General features: G+C 50.2%; 1 pseudogene; it reads right to left on the bottom strand.

Annotated features, from left to right (window-relative positions):
• Positions 1-2015: 2015 nt before the first annotated feature.
• On the bottom strand, positions 2016-2169 carry LOC126541039 (U1 spliceosomal RNA; annotated as a pseudogene).
• Positions 2170-6708: the final 4539 nt, after the last annotated feature.

Raw genomic sequence — 6708 nt, 5'->3', positions numbered from 1 at the left:
AACGCGGGAATTTTGTACGCTACTCAACAATTAAGAAAATTGTGACAGCCCCAAAAGACCATTTCGTCTCGTGGGGACCGAAGACGTCGAAATTCGCAAAGTTGTGTAGTAAGTACTACATCCATAGCATGCGAAGCAAACGCGAAAATGCGCCTCATTTGCTACGTAGCCTGCGAAAGAACGCACAGAAATGGGAGAATGGACCCTGCGGTACGAGTTCTTTATTCTCTCGTCGCGTGTCGGCCCTACGTACCGGATTCGGCAATCCACGTCTCCGCGCATTGCACATGTTGAGCGAGACGCCATTTCCCAAAACAAACCGCGAAATAACTCTCGGCACAATTTTGACGACTAGTAGCAGCGATCGGTGCGACATGCGACCAAGCGGCCGTTCAAAGTCGAAAAGGGGGTGGGCGAGGGGTCACCACTGCGACTGCTATTTTCGTGGCAGGCGACGGAAATCGCACTGCCAGTGCGATGAAAATCGAATCATGTGAAAGATACTTCAGGCGGCTAAAAACGTTCCAGTTTCGATAGCAAGCATTCTTTTCATAGTTGATCTGCCCAATTGCAATTATTTCAAACGGCGAGCTACGAAGAGTGAAAGGGAGCAAATTCTGCTTGAAGCGACGCCATTCGAAGCCACTTACGTGGTGAGACGCGTCACGAAAGGAACCGGTCCACGTTGGTGTCTAAGGCTTCGGCACTCGATATCAAGTATCATTCCCCAGAAAAGCGTTGAGGTAAAGCCCGAACTTTGCTCTCGGGGAGAGAAAACGCGAGCCGAGGACAGCCTTGTTCCCGAGAAGCAGGCCGAACGAGCAGAAATAGATACTAAGAGTAGAAAAACAAAACGCTGACCCAAATGGTGTCGTCAAAAGCTTTCGCGTTGCGGCGTCTACACAGAAAGAGTTCGTGGAAGGGGAGTGAGAAATACAGTGCTACTCTTGGTCGGCCTTCTCCTTTTTTGTTCCTAACATAAGAAATTACTTCACGGCTAGACGAGATTTCATACAATCTTTTATTGCGTTTTGGCAGAAATTGCTCCAGGCGTGGCAAAAATATCCACACGCGTGGCTTGAAGTGGGCACTAAGGCGTTTCTCTGCGCACCAGGGTCATGGTGTCAACGCTGCTTCATCATGATACCGGAAGTCTGTTGGAAACTAATTAATGAATTACAAATTCTGCAGTAACAATCTCTTTATTGCAATAGAGTATATAACTCCTAAAGCGATGCTTGCTTAGCGTACCCCCGACGCTTTCCGGTCGCTGTTGGGTTTTTCGCCAAATTACAGAACACAGAAGCGCGCCCACAATATGCAAAGGTACGATTCAAGGTCGCAAGGCGGGAAAACCCTGCCAGTTCTTTATGACGCGCACCGTGTCAGGTGAAATCAATGCTTTGGTTGTGGAGAGGAGTTGGCTGAGAGAAACACGAGCCAGTAATTTTTATGCTGGTTGTTTGGAATGTGGAGGGTGTCGTTTGACGAACGACAGCGCATGGGGCCCCGTAAGGCTGGTTTACACGTCATGCGCGCGGCTCCCTTCTATCAACATGACGCCGGGCGTCTCAAGAAGACGCATGAAATGGCACATGAAGGCGGACCCTATGCGTAGGCTCACAGAAGATCTGAAAACGTGTAACAAGTGTATCTTGCACTGAAAGGTCACAACGGAATTCATTTGAGTTCATTTGATGCGCTAGAGGCTTGAAAGACGTAAATATGGCCTTCGACGTTGCCTTGCTTTAAGTTATGTAAGACACAGACGTGTCCAGTTGTTCGAGCACACTTTAAGTGAAAACTAAGATTTTTCATGCTGATAAATTCCAACAAGTTAGTTGGATACGCGAACTTAATTCTCCCAATGTAATTTTATTATTCCGATATGGTAGGAGCTTCCGAAAAGAAAGCTTCTCAGAGATGCGCACGTTCAAGCACACATCGCTTACAGCCGCAGCGGCAGGTCGCAAGCGGACAAGACAAACATTTCTTGTTTTTGGTTGTCAGGGTAGGGGGGCAGGCGCACGCGCCATGCCCCACTACCAAAAATTCAGTGCCTCGACTACCCCAATTTGGGGAAGCGACGTACTTCAGCCAGCGAAACACCAGCCTCCGTACGGGAACTCGACCATCATGACCATCGGAGTCCCTGCACAAAGTACGTATGTAAAACAACGCGTCGCGATTGGTAGCGATGCTCGAAGTCCCACCATAAGTCACAAGTTTGGCAACGCGGTTTTTTGAACAGAACTGCCTAAGTTCCTTTGCGAAGCTCTTCCAAACTGTTGACAAGAAACAGGCAGGAGAAGTCGCAATGAAAGTGTTAGTTGTTCTAGAAGACTTACAGCACATATATTCACTTATTTCTATAAGTTGCTTTTCGTTCGGCGATATGAAAGGACTAACGCATCTCGTGGCAATCGGTGTTAAATGCACGTGGAGAAGACGACGAAATCGACAAAGTAGAACAAGGCTATTGTTCGCACTCTTGGCGCACACGAAAAAGACTGGCTTGAATGCAGACGTAGCTGCAATGTGGATGCGATCTGACGACGTTCGACAACAGTTGACCATCATTTGAAGGCAACTGTTGCGAACTGATTGCACACATGCAAAGTGTTTAGCAACCGTGGTTTTTCAAAAAAAGGACATACAAATGAGGAATTTTGCTCTTGAAAATGTTTTGAGCGTGGTTTACTAGCTTGGGGGTGGTGGACGGGGCAGGTTCTCCCTTGACGCGGTTCGTGTACCCGCAGTATGTACTCTCGTACTGAGCGCACTAAAGGTTTTTACGTCGCTGTCTCACCAGTATCCCCTCTACTGTGCCGCACATGCAACCAGATCGCAACCAAGCAGTCTAATGATTGATGTAACATAGAATACGTGAAAATTTGGGTCGTTGCTCGCGTTAAACCTTCAGCTGCCTAAGTTTGCTTGCCTGGCATGCGTGGGTTCGGCCCTCTCTTGAGTTTCACGCTGCTATTCGTAATTATATGCTCCTTGAACCAACCTTAGGATCGGATCGGAAAACATTTATTGGGCTCTAGAAAAGAGATCTTCGCGGCTTCAGACGGCCTCTTCCATCTTCTGATGGATTCTTCTGTTTGCAATCACAGGGTTGGTGCCCTAGTCCAAGGCGCTTTTGGCCGTTCAAGCTTACGCTGGAAAGCATACTCTCCCACTGTTCCGCACTCGGGTTTTTAATTTTATAGACAGTTGGGGACTCAATATTTTAACAGGCCCATGATATGTGGTATAGATCTGGTTTCTTTGCGCACCATGGGCACTTAGCCTCATACTGTGTAGGGAAAATTTTATTGAGAAGGTTTAGATTTGGGAAAGTACCCGTCTGCAGTTGTCGCCATGCAACAGCATCCTCTCTGCTTAGATCCTTATCTGGGGGTGGGTACTTCAGTCTGACCCCTTTATAATAATTTAGGATATATGAGTAGCCCATGGGTACTGACTCGGGTTCCAACCTTGCCGCTTAGCTTTCTGAGCTTGACACCATTTCATTTGCGTTAACGCTACGCCAACCTACGCGCTTCCAAACGCGTGGCGCTTTGCTCGATTGTATTGGCAGCACGCTCCTCGTCCGTACTTCAACATACATCTCTAGGCAGCTGCAGCAATGCTACTCTCCTCCTACACTAATCTCCTTGTCCACCCGGTGCAACCTGTCCTCTCCGACTTGTGCCCTTCCCACCGTGTATTGGTAGATTCGGCCTTGACAGCATCACCCCTCTATAGACTAAGGGTGCCCCTGCCCTCTAGGGTTTTATTGAGATAGCAGTTGTATGGACACTCCAAGCGCAGTTCTGCTGTTGCCGTCGTCTTTGCCGTGATGTTCCGTATAAATTACAAACACGATAACATCGTCGCCGTGCGCCGTACGAGCGAGTGAAAACTTGCGAGTGTGAGCCGAGGATCGCGACTCAATCTCGCGCTAGTTAAGGAGGAAGGCTTAGTGGCAGAAGCGCACCGTTTTTTGTGTGCGAAGCAAGGGGGCCAAGGAGGCGAGGAAGAGTGCGGGGGGGGCGTTCTGCTCCGGCTACTGCTGGTTTTGGCGCGCCCGCCGTATCTTGCAAGCGATCTGCGCTGTGGACTAAGTGTGCACCCGCGCGGGACAAAGTACAGGCACCGAGTGCAGGTAGCTTCGCATGCGCTGTGCTTTCGACGTTAGTTCGCGTTGAAGCGAGAGACCACACTAAGGTCAATTCACTCGCTCCTGCTTCCGCGCTTCTTAACTACAGTTTTGAACGCCAGTTTCCGCGGTCACCGAGCGCGACGTGTTCCTGTTTACTTGAACACGTCTTCCCCTGGGGTTTTTTCGATTACCTACCTTCATTGCATATGGTTGTTCATCAGTTTGACGGGTTATGGCTGGAAAAATTCGACGATATACCGCAACCGCAAAGGACTTCTGAGGATGTGCAGAATTTTACTGTATTAGAAGGCCTTGTGCATTTTACTTAATTGAGCTCCTAGGTAGAGCGTAAACAGCGAGTAACCCCCAGGGCGACCTAACGTTTGTAAAGGGGTCAGCGTAGCTTCTATCAACATTGTGTAAGAGCGAGGGCTTCAGAGCGCAGTTGGCAAACGGACAAAACTTAAAAACAGAACATTCGGAGAAACGCGTTCGCAAAAATGACGGGTGCATCTGACCGCGCCGCGCAATACCAGCCAATTAATGTTGAATACGGACAATATTCAGGGTGTTTCAGTGAACACATTCAAAAGCATTTAAAGGCTTTTGTATTTGTATTTGTATTTAAAGGTTGCTTGTGGCAGATATCACAATTCTAGTTCATGAGCTGGTCTACAGGAAGAGGCGGACATTCCTTGCACAAACATTTCAACTATTGACACGTGTACTTATATTTAACGGGCGACCACGTTTCGCCGCCTAACAAATGTTATCGCACAGCGCGGGACGCGTCTGCATGTATCCGAAGTTTCTGGAAAGTTATCGATGCTTCGATCCGCTGTCTGTTGTCGCCGAACCTTGTGTTATCTGATTTCATCGCGTGACTCGAATGTTGTAGAACATTGTGGAAGGCATGCGGGCCCCACGATTAGTCTGGAACATTCGATGAATGCTGTATGAAAGCCGACGCACTTCACCCGCTGATCAGATTTTCGACGATCCCCGACCGTGTTCGCCGCTATCGTTGTGCTATAAGTGTAGCCTGTTTTTGTGGGCACAGGTTCGCCCAATAAAAGTTAGTTTTGTCTTTCACAGTATTTGCTGCTGTGTTCTTCAACGTCACCACCACGTGACATCTGGTGGAGGTGCTTTTCGTTCATGTACCGGACGCCCCCGACAAGCCGTGATCCAAGCCCGGACCGCAAAGAGAACACCAACGTAGTCCCGGAGCATCGAGCAAGCCGCCGTCTTCAACGGCTGCCCCCGGAGCACGGACTTCTACCTGAGAAGACCAAGAATATTGTGGACAACGCAACCCCAATGGCAGCCCCAGCCTCCCCCATCGTGCTGCAGCAGCCCAGGGAGCCTCCGACGTTCCGCGGATCAACATTCGAGGACCCGGAAACCTGGCTCGAGACGTATGAGAGGGTAGCTACGTTTAACAGTTGGGACAGCGACGACAAGCTTCGGCATGTCTATTTCGCACTGGAAGACGCCGCCAGGACCTGGTTCGAGAATCGAGAAGCCACCTTAACGACATGGGACCTGTTCCGAAGCGGCTTCTTGCAAACGTCTACGAGCGTCGTGCGAAAAGAGCGAGCCCAAGCACTACTAGAAACCAGAGTGCAGCTGCCAAATGAGATGATCGCGATATTCACGGAGGAGATGGCCCGTCTTTTCCGGCACGCCGACCCGGAAATGTCAGAGGAGAAAAAAGTCCGCTTCCTGATGCGGGGCGTCAAGCAAGAACTTTTCGCAGGACTTATTCGTAACCCGCTGAAGACTGTAGCTGAGTTTTCTGCAGAGGCATCGACGATCGAGAAAACTCTGGATATGCGCACACGGCAATATACCGGCCAGGGGCTCACGCCGCAGTACGCCATCCAATGACTGGATTCCAGCGACCTTCAGGAGACCATCAGGGCCATTGTGCGCGAAGAACTGCGCAAGGTCCTGCCTTCGTCGCAGCCCCAAGTGGCTTCGATCGCCGCCATCGTGAAAGAAGAGGTGCACCGATCGCTTAGAGTTCCCGAGCTGCAACCTCAATTACCGCAGCCCCAGCCAGAAGCGACGACATACGCCGCCGTCGCACGCCGTCAAGGTCCCCCTCCGCGACCACGCCAGGGCCCTGCAACGACGCAATTCCGTCGTCCGCCGCCGCCGCCGCCAGCCCGGCGACCGTGTTTGGGTGTGGACCCCGATACGCCGACGAGGACTCAGTGAAAAACTACTGCGACGATATTTCGGACCCTACAAGGTCATCCGACGTATTGGCGCACTGGACTATGAGGTCGTGCCAGACGGCATTTCGCATTCACAGCGACGCCGCGCACGATCTGAAGTGGTCCACGTGGTGCGTCTTAAACCCTTTTACGGACGCTGACGAACTTCCTTATTTTATTGTTTTCTTTGTTAGGAGTGCTTTTCTTTTATTACTTTCGTTTGTTTGCAGCATCGGGTCGATGCTATTTAAGAGGGGGGTATTGACACGTGTACTTATATTTAACGGGCGACCACGTTTCGCCGCCTAACAAATGTTATCGCACACCGCGGGACGC

This window comes from Dermacentor andersoni, chromosome 2 (genome assembly GCF_023375885.2).
Source record: "Dermacentor andersoni chromosome 2, qqDerAnde1_hic_scaffold, whole genome shotgun sequence".
NCBI lineage: Eukaryota > Metazoa > Arthropoda > Arachnida > Ixodida > Ixodidae > Dermacentor > Dermacentor andersoni.
The sequence above is the reverse complement of the archived record's forward strand: the minus strand, read 5'-3'. Positions and strand labels throughout refer to the sequence as shown.